The sequence below is a fragment of the Melanerpes formicivorus genome, unplaced genomic scaffold (genome assembly GCF_026170545.1).
Source record: "Melanerpes formicivorus ecotype bairdi unplaced genomic scaffold, bMelFor1.0.p_v2 SCAF_3, whole genome shotgun sequence".
Taxonomy (NCBI): domain Eukaryota; kingdom Metazoa; phylum Chordata; class Aves; order Piciformes; family Picidae; genus Melanerpes; species Melanerpes formicivorus.
Genome location: NW_027142355.1, coordinates 1,297,702 through 1,320,400, shown reverse-complemented (window position 1 = coordinate 1,320,400; position 22,699 = coordinate 1,297,702). Strand labels below are relative to the sequence as shown.

The following is a 22,699-nucleotide window of genomic DNA, read 5'->3' as shown; positions in this document are numbered from 1 at the left end:
CTATTAGGACTATGCAACAACAGTAATTCCCAAACATTACCTAAGGAACCAGAGGTGATCAGAGCTTTTTCAAACTAAACAAAATCACAAGATCTTGACTACTTGAACGCAAAAAGCTTATTTGGAACCCTCTGAGTTCAACTAAGTTTGCATAGGTTTTTGGTGGGTAGTCTCTTTCCTTCCAGCTCATCCTACTTACTCGATTTTAGAAGTGCTTTGCAAGTTCTCCAGATGTTCTCTTTGGGGAAGTAGGAAATTGAAATCCTTTGGGGGTACTTTGGTTGAGATGGTTGAAAGAAGGTATGTTTGGCTTTGAAATCTCTGTCTAGTTTAGCTCTGCATTAGGGTGTGGGTTGGAAAGTAAATATTTTCCAATAGAACTGCCTTCAATTAAGTAATTTTTCTGTTGGAAAACAATTTATGTTTTAAAATATCCATCCCATTAAGACTGAGCATACTACTGTTTTTTGTTGACTCTGGATTAGAAATTTTAATGTCCTGTGGTGAAATATTTAGGAGCCAGTCTGTGCAAATGAAACAAGCAGTGAAAAACATGTGAATAATGAATTAATGAGATGCATCTTACTAACTGAAATGTTTCCAAGGATTCATTGCCTTAGTGAAAAGATAATTAAATGCTGAGTATATTTTCCTGGTGGAAAATCGTCCAGTAGGAAGATACTGCAATTGCCATGAGGAACCTCCCCGGGAACATACTCGACGGGGTAAGTCCAAAGCCAAATCTGTTCTACATCTGTGAAAAAATACTGAAAATATCAGGATTAACCTTCTAATTATGTGATAAGCTTTTGTCAGCTTGGCAAATACTGTGTGTTTGGAAGTGTTCTCCCTAACAGGTGGTTTTGTACAGCTACTCATTTTGGTATGATAAGACATACAGGTACAGAAAGCAGGTAAAAGGAGGATGTTCTTTGACATCCAGAAGGAAACTCCTTCAACATTTCTTTTCAGATCTGCAAGAATTGAAGGTGCTTGATTGCAAGGTAGAATAGAATAGAATAGAATAGAATAGAATAGAATAGAATAGAATAGAATAGAATAGAATAGGAGCAGGTTGGAAAATACCTTCGAGATCACCAAGTCAAACCTACCACCCACCACCATCTAATCAACTAAACCGTGGCACCAAGTGCCTCATCCAGTCTCTTCCTAAATGCCTTCAGTGATGGTGACTCCACCACCTCCCTGGGCAGCACATTCCAATGGCCAATCTCTCTTGCTGGGAAGAACTTCCAGCCTAAACCTCCCCTGGTGCAGCTTGAGAGTGTGTCCTCTTGTTCTGGTGCTGGTTGCCTGGGAGAAGAGACCAACCCCCACCTGGCTACAACCTCCCTTCAGGTAGCTGTAGAGAGCAAGAAGGTCTCCCCTGAGCCTCCTCTTCTCCAGGCTAAGCAACCCCAGCTCCCTCAACCTCTCCTCACAGGGCTGTGCTCTGGAAGTCCAGAGTGGAGGTTTTGTTGCTGCCCCTCTTAGCTTGGCTGCATATTGAACACTCAAAGCTTTATCTCTGGTAGGCTCATGCAGCACCTGGGATAAGAAGCTGTCTTCCACACACTCTAAGAACCTTCTAGACTGCCTCCTCTCTGTTGTGTTAAGTTCCCAGCAGATATCAGGCAGGTTAAAGTCCCCCATAAGAACAAGGTCTGGCAATCTTGACACAGTCTCTAGCTGCCTATAGAATAATTCATCAACTTCTTCATCCTGGTTGGGTGGTCTGTAACAGACTCCAACCAGGATGTCAGTTTTGTTGGCCTTCCCTCTAATTCTCACCCACAGGCACTCAACTTGATCATCCTTAATCTCTAGTTCCATGGCATCTAGTGCCTCCCTGATGTACAGGGCCACCCCTCCACCCCTCCTCCCTTGCCTGTCTCTCCTGAAGAGCCTGTAGCCATCAATTGCAGTGCTCCAGTCATGTGAGTCGTCCCACCACATCTCTGTGATGGCAACTACTTCCTAACTCTCCTGCTGCAACAAGGCTTCCAGCTCCTCTTGTTTGTTACCCATGCAAATCTAATTTGCACCTAAAGGTCTTTGTCTGATTATAACAGTTTCTCTTAGCCAGTAATATATGATTTCTTACACAGAATTAGTTTTTTAAACAATGACTTAAGTGGAAGAACTTAATTGGAAGAACATGCAAGTTAAAATACTTCATGGAGACCTTGTGCTTATAAATGGTAGTTATGAAGTGTAGGTGAAACTGCACTGATTTTCTATGTTGCTGTATAAAACTTTAGAAGACTATTCAGGGAAAAGGCTTGCAGCACCATATTCCCTACCTAGTATCAATATGCACAGAAAGTTAGCTGAATAATAATCTAAACTCATAGGCTGTTGCCTATAGACACCTTTTTTGAGGCATCTCTAGAAAAATTCAGAATAAATCCATCAGGGGAAGATTTTTTCAGCCTTCTCATAAAGGTTTTTACTTTTTGGCTTGGTTTGATGTTTTCTCCTCATATTTAAACAGAAAAATTAGGAGAGGCTGCAGTTGGAAATACAGTGGAGGATTTTTTTATGAGTGGGTGTCAGGGATTGAGTTTCTATTCCTACCATGGTACACGCATGCCAGCTTCAAAATGAAAGTGCTGGCTGGAGCAAAGTGTGATGGGGCTTGAAGTTCAGGTTGTAACATGAGAGGCTTCCTGTTCTGGTTGCTGCTTTTGGGTTCTGGGCATTGGGTGTTGGCTCTTTTCCTGCTGGGATGGTGGTGTGAGGGGGAGCTATGTTGGGGTTCAGCTTGCTGGCTTCTGCTTGCTGCTGCTTTCTTTTGCACATAGGCTAAGGTAATTGTGCATTATGTTCTCTCTTTTATAATAGATGCTTTTTCCCCTCACCCCAGAGGGATTTTTAAAGAGTGTGTTACTTTTCCCTCACTTTGGGGTTGGGGGAAAGCAGGCAGGTTAACCTGTTCCAGTGCCTTAACCTGTTACAATGGGAGTAGGATTAGTCGTAGCAAGTTTTGTCTGGCTTGTAAAGCATCTCTTGCCTACTCATCCAGAACTGGAGCAGATTCACACTGAGCTTGAGGGACACCTGGGCTTTCAGTTATGTTTTTTGCCTTTTTGTTGCTAGTGGATTGCACAACACCATGACCCTAGCTCAACAAACAGGGTGATTACTGGTGCTAGTGATTTCACCCTGTTTCTGTTCACTTCATGGGGAAACAGCATTTTTTTAAAGTTCCAGGAAGAAATTACCACCTCTCCTGCATTCTTCAAGGTGAAGATTCATCTTAAGAAATAATCTGAAACACATACTGAATTCTTTATGGTGCCTGTGAAACCCTGGAAACCTTTCAGAAAGAACTTCCCCAAGAAAATACTCTGCTCACATTGAGTAGGATCTTAATGGAGTCCCATCCAGGACCTGCTTCAGTTGTGCTTAACCAGTAGGCCAAGCGTGAGCAAGCTTAACATTAGAGTCTGTACTTGAGTGAAAAAGAACATATAATCATAGAAAGTCTGAAGATCCTTACTGATTTTAAACATTCCTCCCAGAAAACAAAATTAGCTGGTGCTTGTCCTTAGGACCTTCTGAGAGTTCATGTTCTGGCCTCATGGACACTTTCAGGGGCTGTAGCTCTGTGTTCATTTGGCAGAGGCAGGTGTGTTCATTGCAACACCACATGCATAAACCTCTTGTGAGTCTCTTTGTGACGGTGGTAATGTGTTCTAATGATGATGATGCACATCATCATTACAGGTTAGAAACAAAATAAAGAAAAACCGATTTTTAATCTTGAATTTATCATTTTGCATGACATGTGGTTGAGGACCATGAAAAAAAGTCTTCCTAGAGTGGTGTAAAGTGTCTAATGTTCTCTGTGTGGGTCACTGATTCCTTACTCTCTGTGCACAGCCTGATGAAATGCTGATCCCAGCCAGCAATATGCGACAGAATAGCACAGGTTGAGAACAACTTGTGAGGGACATCAGCAATGAGCATAACATTTTTACTGCCCGACCTAATCCATCTAAACTTTGTTTGCCTGCATTTAACTAGTGTCTGCACTCTCACATAATGAGTGAAAAGCTTTACTGTAAGGAGGATCATTCTCATGAGGTACTCAACTTTCTCTCAAGACTATAGTAGAGGAATTCTACTCTTGGTTCCTCACCCAGTGTATTGCTCTCCTGAAAGTGTTCCTGGTTAAAAATGATGTTTGGCAAAAGTATTTGTGTTTGTCCCAGCTTCTTGACCTTTTACCTGTACCATGTGCAGCCAGATCCATATTCCAACAGGCAAAGGGATCTATTAGCCTTAACAGAATTTATACTGAAAAATATGTCTGCTGTACTTAATTTTTAACTTTTGTTCTAATCTGACATTGGTTGTTGTGGCACTTAAGACTCTCTGACCCAGATCCATCCTGTCCCCCAGTGCACCCCTACCTGCAGAGCTACCCAGGTTAGAGTCAGTCACTCTGGTCCATGCATGACTTGTCATCTACAAGAACTCAACCAGCTTTCACCTGAGGTGCTGACCTTTATCTTTCAACATGAAGCCTATCCACAGCAAATAGGCTTTTTTTCCCCCAGCCACTTCTCATCTGCCTGTTCTCCACACAACTTACCTGCTAGCTTCTTAGTTATCTGCTAGTCATTCCAGCCTCTGCTAACTCCCTTCATCTTTGTTTAACACTATTTACTTGTTGTCTCTTCTCCTTTTGTGACCACATTGTTCACACAATGCGCAACTTCACAAACATTTTATAGATCATGGATGCTCCTAAGGTAACTGCCGTGCTACTGCACTTCTGAATACTGCATAGAGTGGCCAACCCCCTCGATTTTGCTTGTGTTTAGTGCCTTCTCTTGTAACAAGTCTTTCAGCAGTTTTGCTTGCTTGTTTTGGTGCTTTCTGTATGAGAACAAGAAACTCTTTCAAAAGATATGAACATTAGGGTACTGGAGAAGCTGAAATCACTTCTGCAAAGGAAAAAGGGAGGTTGGCCTGCTGAGAGTATCATAATGGGCAAGGTATAAATAATTCTCCCTGGTGAACTGGGTAGGTGTCTCAGACTATGCTGATGCTGAACAATTTTTACCTGAAGAGCCTAGATCTGCCAAATCCTCTCAGCACTTCCAGCTTTGCATGCCCGGCTTTCCTTCTTTGGGAAACCATCCAGAGGAGGGTGCAGAGGGAGCCACTGCATATCTGGGTCTTGACCACAGCAGAGTCTCAGGACAGTCACACTAAATTCCTGGACCTGTGAGCTCAGAAAATTCCCATCTCCAAGTTCAGCGACAACTTTAATGTGCAGGAGGCTTTTAATTAGATGGAGGATGCTGCTTCTTGAATACACTACTGACCTTACAAAGCAAACCAGATTTTTTTTTTCTTATGAAACAACAAAAAAACCCCATTTTAATTAGGATTTATTTTTATGAAACTTTTCTGAGGCCTGATATTGAGCTGAACTGAAGTCTACTGAAAAGGGGGACAACTGAGTGCTCTCTTGAAGCCCCTTAAGCAAACGTTAATTGTCTACACTTGATAAGGACAATAAGTGCTAAAGGGGAGATGTGCCTACAACCTTTGTGGTGGCAAACCTAAGATTGACTGGAACACAAGGAAGGTAACCCTTGGCTACAGTTGGACTCAAAGTGAGATGTTGTCTGTGAAAATATGAGCTTAAAGCAAAAACACATGATGGCTGGGAATCTCTGCTAGCTAGAAAATCTTTGCAATAAGAAAACAAGGACTGGCAGGACAGTGCTACTTTTAGCAGGAATTCAGCTCCGAGGCTTGGGCTTGAGCTATGTGTGGTAGCTGTGACTTTCACTCTATTCTGTAGTTTTCATTTTACTGAACTGTAAATATCGTGTGTGAATAACTTTTTAATGTTTCTGAGGCTCTCTACTATGCCAAATACTTAGTTCACCTTTGGATAAGCCTATAGGCTGTGTAAATTCCATGGCACAGGTTTACTGCATCTTAAATAGATAAGCATCAATGCTAAATTGAGAAGACCTGTTAATAATGTGTGCTCTTACACCACAATTTGCATTTCATCTGCTTTTATTCCAAAGAAAACACTTTACAGACTAATTTCTATAAATTACTTAATTGAGGATGTATTAGTATCTATGTGCTTCTCTCTGCAGGCTTGTTCAGTCTCAGGCCTTTTGAAACACAGCTGGCATGTGGTTGGAGCAGAGTGCTGGTGCAAACCCAAGCACCAGTCCAGTAGCCTGAGGAGATGTAGGGACTGAGGCAGCAGTAATGCTTACAACCAGTTTAGGGAAATAGTTAAATGATAGGTTTACTCACAGACCATGAAAATGGCTGCTTCAGTTTTGTGGATGCTCCTGGTAGGAGGCATTAGCAAAATGAGGTTTCCATGGGTCCAGCTGTTAGGTGGCCAGCGAGAAAAATCGCTACAAAAATGCACAGATGAGTTTGGTGACAGTGTTTCTACTCCCTAGGCAAAATCCTTCGCCTCTTCAGTGTGATGTAGTAAAAGAATCACTGAGCTTCAGTCATTTATTTGCAGACTAACAGAAGAGTGTGGAGACCGTTCCATGCTCACTTCCTGAGTTTGGAGCATTTCACCCTCAGCTGCAATGCAGAAGGCCTGTGTATGTTGATGCATCCACTTGTACAATCAGCAGTTCTTTCTAGTATGTGTATTGCCTGTTGGTTGTCAGTATTTGTATTGCATTTTCCTGCAAGGGAGACAGAAAAAAAACCTCTGCAGTGGATGAAGTTAAACTACTTTGGACCCAGAGTATGCTTTGCCCTTTTCAATGTTCCTTGGAGTGCCAGTTAATCTGTGAGTTTTTACCCTGGAGCCACTTCACTTTGTTCCCTCATGTCTGCTTCTTTTGGCACTTGTCTTTATGTAGCTTTCATGCACAGAAAAGGACATTTCCAACAAAGATTCCAGCTTCTCCTGGCTTTTCTCTGTAGAACTGAATACATTAAGCATTTTACATGTTACAGGTCCATTTTCTCAAGCCCATCTGGGCTGCAATAGCAGAGGAAGATCTTTATTTTGGGCTCAGATGCTGTGCCTTTTAAGAATGCTCATTTATCTCCACTATCTATGAAGGTAACCTGGATATAGATGTCTACAGTACAGGCATTTGCATTTGATTATTAATACCTACATGATGCTCTGTATGCCGGCTGTCTTTTCATATAAAACAGCCCAGTGATCCAGAGGAACTGGGAAATCAGTCATAAGAATAAAGGAGAGAGTATTTTTTTCCCATATTGACTATTCTATGTCATTTGAGGATAGTAAATTCTATGATTCTGTGATTGGTGAGTTCTAAAGATGAAAAGGAAGCAACTGGTTGTCAGGACCTGTTGGTTAAATGCTGTGTTAGAGCACTGTCCAAAGTGCCGCTTTATGTGACTGCAGAGAAAGCTGAGTTGTATGTAGCTGGGAGAAGGGCAGCTGTCCATAGTGTTGGCGTTCATGTAAATCACAGCAGCATGGAGTAACAGAATAGCAGGGGTTGGAAGGGACCTCGGCAAATCTCCTAGTGCAGCCTCCCTACTAAACCCAGGTGTGCCTAGATCAAGTTGCACAGAAATGCACCCAGGCAGGTTTTGGAAGTCTTTAGAGAAGGAGACTCCACAACCTCTCTGGGAAGCCTGTTCCATTGCTCTCTCACCCTTAAAGTGAATAAGTTTCTCCATAAATTCCAGTGAAACCACCTGTATTTTACTTTGTACCCCTTGTCCTATCACTAGCCACCATTGAAAAGAGCCTAGCCCCATTTTCATGATCTCCACACTTTAGATATTTATATGCATTTATAGGATCCTCTCTGAATCTTCTCTTTCCCAGGCTAAAGAGCCCCCAGTCTCTCAGCCTCTCCTCATAAGACAGATGATGCTCCAGTCCCCTAATCAACCTCATGGCCCTCTGTTGACTGTTTCCAGTAGTTCCCTGTCCCTGTTTCCTATGACAATGTCAAACTCTGAGTCACTTCTACACATTATTAAGTGTCCATTTTGGTTAAGCTGGTGATGGCTTCCAAACCAATTTCATACCCACCCTTCCCTTATTTTTAGTCTTTCTATCCTGGTAAAGGAGCACACAGATGACCACAGTATGGGCAAACATGTCTTTGTGTCTGCCTTTCACTTGGCTTTTCATATATCATTAGAATAAACCAAACCAGGTTGGAAGAGACCTTCAAGATCATTGTGTCCAACCCATCAACCAATCCAACCCACCCAAACAGCTAACCCATGGCACCAAGTACCCCATCAAGTCTCCTTCTGAACACCTTCAATGACGGCGACTCCACCACCTCCCCGGGCAACTGGGGAGCCCAGAGCTGGACATAATATTGCAGGTGCAACCTCAGCAGGGCAGAGAGAGGGGCAGGAGAGCCTCCCTTGACCTGCTGGTCACACTCTTGTAAATACATCCCAGAAGACCATCAGTCTTCTTGGCCATGAGTTTTAGGGATCTGTTTTCAGAATGAGCAGGGAGAAGCCAAATTCCTGGTTTTGTGTGTGTTAGCTGATTGAAACTTCAAGGAATGTTGTCCATATCAGTGACTGAATGCTTGTGTGTCTGCACACATGAATTCTATAGAATGGTTGTATTTGTATTTAGAGCACGTGAATCCCCGTGTGTGTGAGAGCTTAGCTATGTCTTTTTAACGTACATATCTATTTCTCTCTCTAGAAAGAGTCAGCTACTGTATAACTGTTTTATTTTCACATGAGCCACGCATTCTACTTCCATTCTGCATAAGTAATAAATGTTATGTACCTTTTAAGCAGACAGCTACAGGGCTTAGCAAATTAATTGCTGTAATGCAAAATGACTCCGCTCTCCCTGAAGATCCAGCTCTGTCAAAACTGCAACTCATTAGGATTCATTGGTTATCCAAGTTGAGGCAAGTAGAAACAACTATACACAAAGCTCTATTCTTATAATGAATTAACTAAACAGCATTGTCACCAGGCTTATTCAGACTTTTCTTCCCCGCTTTCATTAAATAGGAAGTTATAGTCTTCATCTAAAATTTGGAAACAATTAAGCCATTACTGATTTCGTGGATTGAAATTACATTAGAAACTCTGGGATACAGGGACGGGTTGTTCCAGTGTTTGCAAAATTCTACTCTCATAACACTTGAAGGTTTTAGTACTACCACAATTCAGTTAATAGCACAAGATAGGAATCTTTTAATTTGATGTGCTTAGGATGTGCATTAAATAATTTATGAGTGGTTCTACTCTGCTCCTTCTGAATAGGACAAAGGTTGTGAGATCTTTGTTAGGAATTGGCCATTCACTCTTTTCACCTCCACACGCACTTCCCTAGCATCAGACAATAATCTGCATGTCCCTGTGTAACACAAGGGGTTGTACGACTGTGAGGTTCACACGTTTGCCTGTTGCTGAACAAATGTAATGGAATCATAAAATTATTGCTTGGAAAAGACCTTTAAGATCATCAACACCAACTGTTACATTGTCACTTTCAGGTAGGCTTTTCTTCCTCATGTGAAATAGTTCATCTCAATCAGGAAAATAAAAAGTCCTTTTAAATGCAAGCACATGATATGTTAAAAAACAACCAACTGAAATGAATTAAACCCTAGAAATCATGTAGGTGATGATCTAACTCTACATGTCTTTGTATTTGAATGAGTTCTGGTAGTTATGGAAAGAAAAAAGATCATTTTTAAGTAGTTGAATTGTAGATTCTTCTGGATTGTTGGCAATTCATATTTGTGTTTAGAGGAATTGATAACTGCAGTATTTAAGAGTACTTACAAATCATTGCCTACTAAGCAGCAGTCAGATAACAAAACGAACAGATGTCTTTCCCATGCTTTTGAAAAGAGCTCTGTAAGAGGGAGAAATGACTTATTAAGCATCACTAATGCTGTGCTAAGTACCTCTCTCTGCAGCAAAGATTCACATTTGCATGGTGAGGTGATGTAGTTCTTGTTCTGAGTAAAGCAAACCTGTCCTGACTGCATCGTGACTGTGTCACATTTATAGTGCTAGCCCTTAGTCTCTGTGGTGGTTTGGAGAGCTGGGTGCATCTGGTGTATTTTCAGACTTTCAGGTAACCTTTTCAGGTTATCTGAGGGTATGGGGAAGAGAGGCAAAACTGACTCCAAAGTGATTGTTTTGGGGCTGCTGAGCACCAGGAACCTTGCAGAAATCCATTGCTGCTCCTCTCAGCCTCACATTTTTAAGGGTCTCAGAGAAGGTTTTCCCACCTTCTTCAGCTCAGCCTCTGCAGACCAGGAGAGAGGGTGACACCTGGGGACTGAGTCTCCTGACACATACCCCAGTCATTCTCTCCAGCTGGGTGGCTTTCCTTAGCTGCTGATGCTAGGGAAGGCACTAGCTCAAGATGTGCAGTTTGCTCCAGAGGTTTCTCTGATGCAATTTGTATAATGAGTAATTATCCTGGTCTCACTTATTTACAGCAAGTGGAAAATAACTCAGGTTATGAAATTTGCAAAGGGGCTGCTGGTCACAACGTTCTGAAAATAAAAATGCCTGATGATTGTTTATGCTCTTGTTCTGCTTTATGCCAAATGGTTGATGACAAATGAACGCAGTATTTTTTCTGCAGGCAAACTGAAAACACGAAAGACACTAAATCCTCTACCTTGTGTAACTCCAGCTCACGTGACTGCATGTCGGCCTCTGTGGTTTCTTTTCTACACTTTAGGGTGGAGAATGGCAGTAATTGTTACTGCTGGAATAAATATGTCACTACCTAGTCACACTCTGTCAAGTGCACTGTTAGTGTGAGGCTAGGAGCACTTCGGATGTGGGTGTTTGCGTAGAAACTCCCACCTTTACCTCTCACTGTGTATTACATCCAAGGAGCTCTGCTTCTCCTCTGTCTCTCTGAATAATGCCATGCCAGTGTCTTCCTTGCTTTGCTGGGTTACTTCTGCCTTTGTATTTGCTGTCACATCTCACCTCCTCCATTGCTGAATAAGCCTTTAAATTCTGTGCTGGGAATCAAGAAACTTTCAAGCTCCCACATGCCTAAACTATGCTACTGTGCTGGGTTACACCCATCCTGGATGGGGGCTGAAAGGACCTTGGACAAAAGAAACTTGTTCCAGGTGGGCAGAGAGCGATTTGTTTTTCCCCCTCCCAGGAGGAGGGGTCCCCTTGGTCAAAGGTGGTCTATTGCACTCCCCCTTCCTGTCCAGCAAGCCTATCAAAAGGGTCGACACCTTTTACTGCTCTCTCTTTCCCTGCCTCGCCTGCTTGAGACTGATCATCTGTTGCTGCTGCTTCCTGCACTGACTATGTGATGGGGCCTAATTTCCAAGCTGCATCCATGCTTTCTAAAGAATTGAATCCACTTACATCCAGGGAATACAAGGCCATCTGGGCTTGGTTTTGTATATCTCCCCATTTATTCTTATCCCTTACCTTTGTAAATCCTCCCTGTTACTGCTATACATATATATAGAGTTAAAAACTTGACTCTTCCAAATTGATTCCAGACTATTTATTTTGTGAATTTACCTCTCCTTTCCCCTACCTGATTTTGTTTTACCTTATCTTACCAGGAAAGGGAGGGGGGAGGAATCTCTGTTACCATTTGGGCTTTTAGACTCCGGGTAAACCTCAAACCAGCACAGCGGCCACTCACTGGATGGCACTTGGGCTGTATCCTAGATGTCCACCTGTCCCACTTCCTACAGGAGTAGTATTGCTGGTTCCCTTGGACTCCCACTAGGAGGACATATCCCAGGCTTACAGCCCTGGATTTCAGACATGCAGAGTGTGATGGTGTTAAGGACCTGCTGGCCAAAGTATCATGGGACAAAGCCCTAGAGGGAAAAGGGGATCAGGACCGCTGCTCAATGTTCAAGGATCACCTTCTCCATGCCCAGGAGCAAAGCACACCCACAAAAAGGAAAGCAGAAAAGAATGCTAGGAGACCTGCCTGGATGAGCAAGGAGCTCCTGGACACACTGGCACAAAGAGAAACTCTACAAGGAGTGGAAGAGAGGACAGCTGGAATGGGGATATATTGGGAAGCTGCCCAAGCAGCAAGTGACCTGGTTAGGAGAGCTAAAGCTCAGTTAGAATTAAATTTGGCCAGGGAGATCAGAGGAAACAGTAAACACTTCTATAGGTATGTTAATGGTAAAAAGAAGCCCAGGGAAGGTGTGGGCCCCCTCAGAAAGGAAAGAGGTGAGCTGGTGACAAGTGACATGGAGAAGGCTGAGGTTCTCAATGTCTTTACCTCAGTCTTCACTGGCAAGGGCTCCAGCCACACTCCCATAATGATGGAAGATAATGGCAGGAACTTGAAGAAGCAACTGCCCATGGTGAGTGAATATCAGGTTGTGACCATCTGAAGAACTGGAAATTGTTCAAGTCCATGGGACCTGATGGGAGACACCCACGGGTGCTGAGGAAGATGGAGATGAGTTTGCTATGTCACTCTGCATTATATTCCAAAAGTCCTGGCAGTCCAGGGAGGTCCTCACTGACCGGAAAAGGAGAAACATAACTCCCATGTTCAAGAAAAGAAGGGAGGATGACCCAGGGAACTATAGGTCAGGCAGTCTCACCTCTGTGCCTGGTAAGATCATAGAGCAGATCCTCCTGGAGGCACTGCTGAGGCAGAAGAATAGTGAAGAGGTGATTGGGCACAATTAGCACAGCTTCGCCAAAGGCAAATCCTGCCTGACAAACCTGCCTGGTGGCCTTCTGTGACAAAGTCACAATATCAATAGATGAAGGCCAAGCAACTGAAGTCATTTACCTGGACCTGAGCAAAGCCTTTGACACTGTCCTGAACCACATCCTGGTTTTCAAGCTGCTGAAGGATGGGTTCCATGGATGGAGCATTCAGTGGATACAGAGCTGGCTTGATAGTCACACCCGAAGGGTGGCTGTCAATGGTCCCTGTCCAAGTGGAGGCCAGGGACAAGTGGAGTCCCTCAGGGATCAGCACTGGGACCAGGCTTGTTTAACAGCTTTGTCGGTGCCATGGACAGTGGCACTGAGTGCACCCTCAGCAGATTTGCTGATGATACCAAGCTGTGTGCTGCAGCAGACAGCTGGAGGGAAGGATCCATCCAGAGGGACCTGGACAGGCTGCAGAGCTGGGCCACGACAGCCTCATGAAGTTCAACAAGACCAAGTGCGAGGTCCTGCAGCTGGGTTGGGGCAATCCCAGGCACTGATGTAGGCTGAGCAGGGACTGGCTTGAGAGCATCCCTGAAGAAAAGGACCAGGGGGTGCTGGTGGATGAGAAGCTCAACAGGAGCCAGCAGTGAGCACTTGCAGCCCAGAGAGCCAAGCAGAGCCTGGGCTGCAGCAAGAGAAGCATAGCCAGCAGGGCAAGGAGGTGATTCTCCCTTTCTGCTTCACTCTGGTGAGACCCCACCTGGAGCAGTGTGTCCAGTTCTGAAGCTTCTATTCCAGGAAGGATCTGGAGGTGCTGGAAGGTGACCAGAGAAGAGCCACAAGGATGATCAGAGGCCTGAAGCACCTCTCCTGAGAGGACAGACTGAGGGAGAAGGGGCTGTTCAGTCTGGAGAAGAGAAGGCTCTGAGGTGACCTAATTGTGGCCTTCCAGTATCCGAAGGGGGCTCCAAGAAAGCTGGGGAGGGACTTTTTAGGGTGTCAGGGAGTGATAGGACTGGGGGAAATGGAACAAAACTAGAAATGGGTAGATTGAGATAGGATGTTAGGAAGAAGTTGTTCCCCATGAGGGTGGTGAGAGACTGGCAGAGGTTGCCCAGGGAGGTGGTGGAAGCCTCATCCCTGGGTGAGGGAAAGGAAGCTGCAGCTGTTTTGTTCACCAAGGTTTTGGTGATTACATTGAAGAAATCAGGTGGTGACACATGGAAAAAGAGCCCTGTATGCAAATAAATCACTCTTGACATGTCCCTTGGGCAGCTGGCTTTCTGATGCTATGCAGTGCACTGGGATGCACTATAATTATTTCCCATGTGATTATATATGTGTGTATACTGTCACTTCCCATTGCTGGAATAAGCTTTTGGAGCTAGATTGTTTCTGGTCAAATAGCCCCTCTTTATTCATCAATGAAATGCTGTTTTGATGTAAATTAAGGCCTTACTGAATTTGATTGGTAAGAAAAAATAAAGTCTTTCTTTCCTTTGCCCCATCTCCAGCTGTACAGCATAGGGCAGTCAACAACCTCTGTCTTCATACCTTAGATGCTGGAAGTGGTGTGATCAAAATGCAAAAAAATGCAACTTTTGCTGTCCATTTCCAATCTGGAGACCTCAGCATTGAGTATGGTGATGGTCAGCAGGTAGCACTGAAACCCAAAGTAGATGTGTGTTCCCTGTCTCCTCATATCTAGACCTAAGAAAAGATGCCTTGTGTGAAGTATTGGGAAGTTAATTAATTTTAAAATCCCAAGGTGATGCCCTGTATGGTGTTCAGGGAGATCTTGTTTGTGACTTTCTCTCTTTCCATCTCTTCTGCTTAGCTTTCACTGTATTAAATCAGGACTAAGACCTCTGTGACTCCTGCTCACAATCATATCTGCTTTGTCCTCGAGGGAAGAAGAGTCTGGTTACATTTGTTTGCTCATAAACCCTCTTCTCTCATATTTCTTTTGACAATTATTACTTCTCACTGGCTGTAGGTGCTTGTTAGGGGCAAAGACACTCTTTAGCATCCCTGTCAGTGTAAAGAAGGTAACAGGCTCAATATTTTGCATGAGGAGTACTAATAATTCTGTGAGTGATTGATTCTTCTAGTAAATATTACTGAAATAGGTCTCCTCCGTTTTCTGTTGTTCACTGGATATTTCAGGATGAGTGTTGCTGTGGAAAGCCGTAGGCATTGCACAGCTTGGCTGCAGAGAAAGAGGGCCAGTTTCCTAATGCAGCAGCTCCTGTTTGTCCTGAGATTGCTCTGTTATTTGCCACTGCTAACTACCGTGATTGAGAGATGGAGACAAAGCTTGATGCAAGCAAAGTGTCTACTTTATTGTACAAAGTCTTTTCTTTATATAGGCTAACATAATCAGAAGCAACTCGTGATTGGTAATTAGATGTGTCCGTGCAACAGTTACAGACTCATGATTGGCTGCCGAGAAAATGCCGGGGAACAAACATCCCTGAGCAAGGCACAGACGGGTGTTAGACAATAGACAGACGATCAAGCATCTCTTATCTAAGTTCAGAGAGAAGACAAAAGACTCTCTTGCAATGTTTACCAGCTCTTATTCTCAGGTCGTTGTGTGGCTTCCCTGAGTCACAATGGCCGTTGGTAATCAGCTAAATGCGTTTTTCTCTCTACATAGCTGCAGTTTGTTCACAGGGTTTGTGGTCCATAAGAGCTAAAACATTTCCTTCTATCAGCTGAGCATTACTTGAGGTTCTACTCCCTAAATTCAGTGCATCAGCTAACCACTAAGGTTGAGGTGGGATAAGACAGATTTCATCACCCACATTCCAGTATTTCATTAGCCAGCCACAGCCAAGGCATTATCAGACATAACCACACATGTTATACTGGGCTGTGGTAGTCCTACTTTGTCATCAACTCACCGTTTCCACTCCGTGATGCTCTCTTGGCTGCTGTGCCACAGAGCTGTGTGTAGCTGGTCCGTGAATTGGACTTGGAAATGGAAGACTTTAAAAGTATGTGAGCTAGGAACAGCAGTGCTTCTCATAAGACCACAGCCAAACTCAGAGGATAGTCTGGTAAGGAACCTTACGTAGTAAATGGAGAGAGGGAGTGATTCCTTGAGAGTGTTCCTTTCTCTGCAGAAGGAAGAGGCTGGAAGATGACTGGTGTGAAAGTGCCTTATAAAAAGACATTTTCAGGGCAGCACTGAATCCAAATTGCCATTCTCTGTGGATTTAAATATGGCTTTGGTTTTAACAATCTTTTACATGCTAACAGAACAGGTAGAGTCATGCATTTTGTGCAGATGAAGCTGTTCTCAATGGCATGAGTACAACTGGATGCTTTTCTAGCTGTTACTCATTTTGCATTCACTGGTGCCTGCTCTCTATGTGCTTTATGAGAGGAAATAATGTGACTTAAATCTATTTTGTGTTTTGCATTCATCAGCTCCCAATGCCCGAGAATTCAGAGATTCTCCTCTCCTGTCAGCTGTATATGGCTTTTTTCTTACCACAATTAATAGTCACCATGATTTGGCTGCAGCTGCTTCAGAGCCTACTCGTTAAGCTTTGGCCAGAGGAGGAGTGGGAAACCACAGCCTGAAGGGTTGCCTTCAAACTACACCTAGAGCTTGGCTGGTGTACTTCAGTCAATCTTACATCAAAGGATCTATGACTGTTGCTAGCTGTGCAGGCAGTGTTAGTTATCATGCTGTCAGATGTGCACACTGGATCTGACCCCCTGAGACCCCAGAAGGTTATTTCAGCCTTCTATTATTGAAGTGTTTAAAAATAAACTGTGGCTTTGAGCCATTGTCCAAGGTGAGGGGTGGTGAATATGCCCTTCCCTGCTGGGAACACGGCAGAGAGCCCCTGGATTCTGCTCTCCCTACATTGTCAGAAGGAGGTGAAAAACACTTTGCAGCTTCCTGTCTCTTTTCTGTGCCATAATCAGACTTTTGGACATGATAGGATATCAAGTGCCAGGAAGGAAGACTGCTCTAGAATCTGTGTGTTGCAGAGGGTACATGGGAACTTGGTCTTCGTAACTTCGAATCAGCCAGCAGCTTTTCTTCTGTCTTTGCATTATCTTCTTTCAATCATGGGATCTGTCCTAATAGAGTAGAGGCAGAGAGAGAAAATTGTTTACACAGAAAATGAAGAATTTCTTCCTAACATCCAGTCTGAATCTCCCCTGGCACAGCTTGAGACTGTGTGCTGGGTGGCATAACAGTATCATACCCATGTCCTGTCTATGTTGCAGAGCATCCATTGTTGAGTATTAATCTGAATTATCTTATCCAACTATATTAATGTACTCCAAGGGCTAGCACTTCATAAGCATTTGTGTAGGCAGCTTTGGGCTGAAGCATGCCCCATATCCTTTGTGCTTATTTTGTGGGATGTACTTTTGGCTCCCCTTGCCTGCAGACTGCTTACAACATGGCATTTGTAAATGACAATCACTGATGGGCAGCAGTGACTATTAGCTACACCCTCCTGCTCCATGGCAGTGCCCCTTTTGCATCTCTCATGCTCATTCCTCACTTTGCTGACCTTCTTTCACTCTTCCCAGCTCCCTGACCTACCAACCATCCCTGTTTCGTTGAGGTCTGCAAGGACAGCATGGATTTGAAGGACAGTGTGAAAAACACAGATTTGTTGAATATCAGGAAATAGTTAGTGTTTCTCTCTCACCCTTTCACCCTCACTGCCTGGAGGTGAGGAGCAATAGCTTGTCTGACAACAAATACATTTTTAACTTGCAGGGGTGAAAAGGACTGAGAAGATTCAGTGAGGGATCTCTCTTGATAATCTCCTAACTTTGAACAGTGAAGCAGAGACCTCTCAATTGGGGCTGAACGTTTCTGATGTTCCTATTTTGTTAAGCATGCTCCAAAAGCCTTTTTGTTGTAGAGTGTCTCACCTTTCTGATGTAGAGTGTCTCACATGGCAAGGATGTGTTTTCCATATTTGGTGTTCTGCAGAAAGGAAGGCACCTGGCCCTCTAATGTCTGTTGAGTCTTGTCAAATACTTGTAAGGGTGTGGAGACAATCTGTACAAGGGAGGATGTTAGGAACAAATTCTTTATCATGAGGGTGGTGGAACACTGGAACAGGTTGCCCAGTGAGGTTGTTGAGGTCCCATCCCTGGAGATATTCAAGGTCAGGCTCTGAGCAACCTGATCTAGTGGAGCATGTCCCTGCTGACTGCAGGAGCCTTGGACTAGATGACCTTTGGAGGTCCCGTCCAACTCAAAATATTCTGTGATTCTAAGTAAATAAAAGCCTTCCTAGAAAGAGAAAGATATTTCATGGAATTACTCAAAATGTATGGGAAACTTACTTTAAAATTAATTTAAGTGCATTTAAGAACTTTTCAATGCCTGAAAGCAAATATAAAAACCAAAGCAATGCTGCACCACTACACTACAAAGGTAGGCCCCCAAGATGAAGTCACTTCCAGGTCTCTACAGCAAGCATTTTTACATTCCAAAATAAAAAGCACTGAACAGAAGCATTCTTGCTGTTATTGTCTGCCTGATTTTTTTTTTAAAGATATTATTTCTAAGCACATTTTAGCACCATTAGAGTTATACATAATTAATGCCCATTTTCCAGTTAAAGAGCAAGAAATAAAAGCCATAACAGTTTTGCTCACAGATAAACCTGCCTGTCAGCTCAGGCTGTTGTTTAGCCTTAATGCCATGATGTTCAGGAATGAAGGGTAAGGAGAGGAAAGCAACATAATACTTTCAGAATTCTGATAACTCCTGAGGCATTAGTTCATAAGGCAGCCATCCTTTGGGAGTCTCACTGACTAAATTATATGAGAAATCACAGAGCTGTCTTCCATGGTGTACTCCTACTTTCGAAGCAATAGGGAGAGGAGTTCATCAGGTACTGACTTTTCCTTTTATTTTCCTCTTCCATGTCCAGAAGTATTTGCTGTATTTTTGTTTGGTTTTGCTTTGCCTTACATTGATGGCTTCATAGAAAGTTGTAGTCTGTGTATGTGTTGACCGAGGTTGTAACAGGAGATGGCAAAATATCACAGATTCTTTTTAGCTATATGAAAACCATTAAAATATTAGAGAATGAAGTTCTATTTTCTGTTATTAGCAGTGTGCCCAGGTGGCCAAGAAGGCCAATGGCATCCTGGCATGCATCAAGAATAATGTGGCCAGCAGGAGCAGGGAAGTCATTGTGCTCTGTACCAAGCACTGGTTAGGCCGCACCTTGAGTCCTGTGTCCAGTTCTGGGCTCCTCAGTTTAGGAAAGATGTTGAGATGCTGGAAGGTGTCCAGAGAAGGGCAAGAAAGCTGGGGAGGGGTCTGGAGCACAGCCCTGTGAGGAGAGGCTGAGGGAGCTGGGGTTGCTTAGCCTGGAGAAGAGGAGGCTCAGGGGAGACCTTCTTGCTCTCTCCAACTCCCTGAAATGAGGTTGTAGGCAGGTGGGGGTTGGTCTCTTCTCTCAAAGGTGATGTGTGTGTGCACATTTTGGGTACAGTAATTGTATCAGCAGTTATAGGCACTGTATGTTTTTGAAGCATTTCCAAACACATTTCCGTGGTATTCTATATGTGGTTTCAGCTGCCCTATTTCAGCACTTAAGAAATATTCTTCAAAGAGTTTTAAATCCTGACAATCCTACCAGCTCTCTTTCCCCCCTCCTACATAATTAAGTTAATCTTTCAGGGCTAGTTGGCACATGTACTCAAATGGTTACAGGGATTTTTGGTATCACATTTTATACTCTTCTAACAGGCAACTAACTGCTGAAACCAGAGATGAACCACAGTAGGAAAGAGATGAACCAGAGTAACCAGGCTCTGCAGGCTCCCCCAGCAGAGGCTGGTTATCCAAAAAGCAGAGGGGAATGGACACAGGTTCCTCTCAAAAGACGCAAAGTAAAACCTCCTTGCCTCCCCTCACCTTCCCTGCTGGCCTTGGAAAACAAGTATGGGGCACTGGAGATCAAGGGTGAGGTGATTCTGATACCAGAGGACACATCATCTGGGGTTTTTCCTAAGGTAAAACAGCCTGAGGGGAACAGAGGGCCCCATATGTTGGCCAGACCCTTCTCACAGGGAAGTTTGCTGCCTCCCTGGAGTTTGAGATGTTACCAGAAGGCTGCCTAGTCTGGTGCAGCCCTCTGACTACTATCCTTTACTAGTTACGCAGTTAGGGAATGATGATGTTGCAACCAGAACTCCCAGGGCTATCAAAAATTACTTCAAGGCCCTGGGGGATCTGGTTGAGGGTTTTTCATCAATACCCTTAGTTGCAGGAGGGAATACCAGAAGGAACAGGTCAGCAGCTACAGTCAACAAGCGGCTTAGAGGCCACCTCAGTGCCAGCCAGGAGCTGGGGTTGCTTAGCCTGGGGAAGAGGAGACTCAGGGGTGACCTTATTGCTCTTTACAACTACCTGAAGAGAGGTTGTAGACAGGCAGAGGTTGGTCTCTTCTCCCAGGCAACCAGCACCAGAACAAGAGGACACAGTCTCAGGCTGTGCCAGGGGAGGTTTAGGTTGAATGTTAGGAAGAAGTTCTACACAGAGAGAGTGATTGCCCATTGGAATGGGCTGCCCAGGGAGGTGGTGGAGTCACCATCACTGGAGGTGTTCAGGAGGAGACTTAATGGGGTGCTTGGTGCCATGGTTTCGTTGATTAGGTGGTGTTGGATGATAGGTTGGACACGATGATCTTGAAGGTCTCTTCCAACCTGGTTTATTCTATTCTAAACCTAAGCCAGGAAATTTTCTACCTGCACTGACATCTTATTATCATTAAATTCAGAGTGCATATATGCTGACTGATTTCTGATTAAATCCTTGTCTTCTTGAATGCTCCAGATAATTTATCTAGACAGTTTCTTCTGTAGTCAGATATGATGAGGGAATAATTCAGTGTGTTATGTGCAATTATTTTCAATAATAGTGATTTGAATCAGTAATATTTCCAGGATTCCAGACACCAGCAACATAAACTGCAGTAAAAAGCTATTATCGTTCTGTTTGTTATAATTGTTCTCACTTTTAGCTGCTTTCATGCATGGTTAGTTGAGCTGTGAAATATACAGGCAGCTTGAATAACAAACAGCGACCCAGTGTGGAGCATGAAGCCTGCTTTTAGTGACCGCTGGCATGGTGAGTAATGTGTTATTGTGCTAAAAATGTGGTATGGGAAGAGTTCACTGATGAAGGAAGAATCTTTAATTGACAGTTTGGCTGAGGCCAGATAGATATTAAGGAGAAGGCCATGTGCAGAAAGCTGGTTTGCTGATAAAGGGAAGGATCATCTTCAGGATGAAATCAGAGGCTTTGCATGATTGATTGCCAAAGGGGAGAATGCTGCAAGATAAAAGGTTTAATATCATGACAGTGAGGTGGGGGTGGCTCAGCTATCAGTCCTGGCACACCACTGTGAATCTGGAGTAACTTCTGAAATTGCTGAGCTGGCTTGGATTTCTGGTTCCCCTGCTTTTCATGGTCACAGAGTTATTCCTCTCTGTGTTTATGGCCACTTGTTCCTGCATCCCTGTAAGAGAAGCATCCAAGAGAGATGAGCTGGGAGGTGGGAGGGATTGTGACTAGAATTGTTTGCTGACCCTTGGTTTGCAGAACCACCATGAGCAAGCCTTTCCAGCTGACACCAGGGCAACAGCTCCAGTGAAGGACAGATGTAGGAGTGTCACATTTAGTGGAATCAGTCCAGGCTTGCAGTAGCTCAAGTGGGCTGCTGTTGACAGCAGCTCGGCTGTTGTTGCTGTGAGAAGCCAACCGCACTTTGGCAAGAGGGAAAGAGTGAGGATTAAATATTTATGTCCTGTTTATTTACCTCTTCATTAGGAAAGCAAGCAAATTAATTGCCTATGGCATGGCCAGGCTAAAGATAAGATGATCTACTTTTTAATTGTTCCTAGTGAAAATATGGTATCTCTTTAGCTGCTCTCTTAAACATCCTCAATAGAAGGACTGGCATTCTGTGGAGGTTGCAGAGGAGCCAGCAGCAGTGGCATATTTTCAGCTATGTTTATTTGCCAGGAAGGGATTCTCTATTATAAACAGCATCTCTCTGTCCTGTGTGCTGACTGCAGGAGAGCAATTTCCAAAGCTGTTGTACTGACAGAAGGGAATACTTTGTTTTCCCAGCTATGGTAATTGTGATATGCTCTTTCCTTACAAGTCTGCAGTGTTAACTCTGAACTTGTCGACATGCTCTGATCTTGTCAAGTGATTAGTGGTCTGAGTCTAAATCACATGTGCCATCTTCTGTGGCAGATGGTAGATGTTTATGGAAAACTCCTGTTTGACTATGGCATGAGCGACTCCCAAGACATTTGGCTGTTGGGTTAAACAGGTTCTGATGATCAGAGGAAATGCCTCCTGGCTTGCAGTAGAAACACTGTGGCCATCAGGAACAGGAAGGTGATTGCCCCCCGGTGTTCAGCACTGGTGAAGTCACCCCTTGAGTAAAGTGTTCCATTCTGCCCCCCTCACTCCAGGAAGAACTTTGAGGTTCTGGGGCATGTCCAGAAAAGGGCAGTGAGGCTGGAGAAGGGCCTGGAGCACCTGGGACTATGAGGAGGGGCTGAGGAAGGTGGGGGTGTCCAGTCTGGAGAAGAGAAGGCTGAGGGGAGACCTCATTGCTCTCTACAGCTCCCTGAATGGAGGTTGGAGTGAGGAGGGGGCAGCCTCTGCTCCTTGGTGGCAAGGGATGGGACCAGAGGAAAGGCTTCCAAGCTGCACCAGGGGAGGTTCAGTCTGGATGTTAGGAAATATTTCTTCACAAAGGAGGTTCTCAGACATTGAAATGTTCTGCCCAGGGCAGCGCTGGAGTCACCATCCCTGGGGGTGTTCAAGCAGTGTGTGGAGCTGGTGCTTAGGGACATGCACATCCAGCTGGCGGCCAGTCACTAGTGGTGTCCCCCAGGGATCAGTGCTGGGCCCCGTCCTCTTCAACATATTCATCAATGATCTGGATGAAGGGGTAGAGTCAGTCATCAGCAAGTTTGCAGATGACACCAAGTTAGGAGCAGATGTTAGTCAGTTAGAGGGTAGAAAGGCTCTGCAGAG

The 22,699-nt window shown here is 44.1% G+C and overlaps 1 protein-coding gene across 6 annotated transcripts in view; it reads left to right on the top strand.

Annotated features, from left to right (window-relative positions):
* KCNC2 (potassium voltage-gated channel subfamily C member 2) overlaps positions 1–22,699 on the top strand; it is a 103,241-nt gene that overhangs the window by 49,642 nt on the left and 30,900 nt on the right. The gene's annotated exons all lie outside the window — the stretch shown is intronic.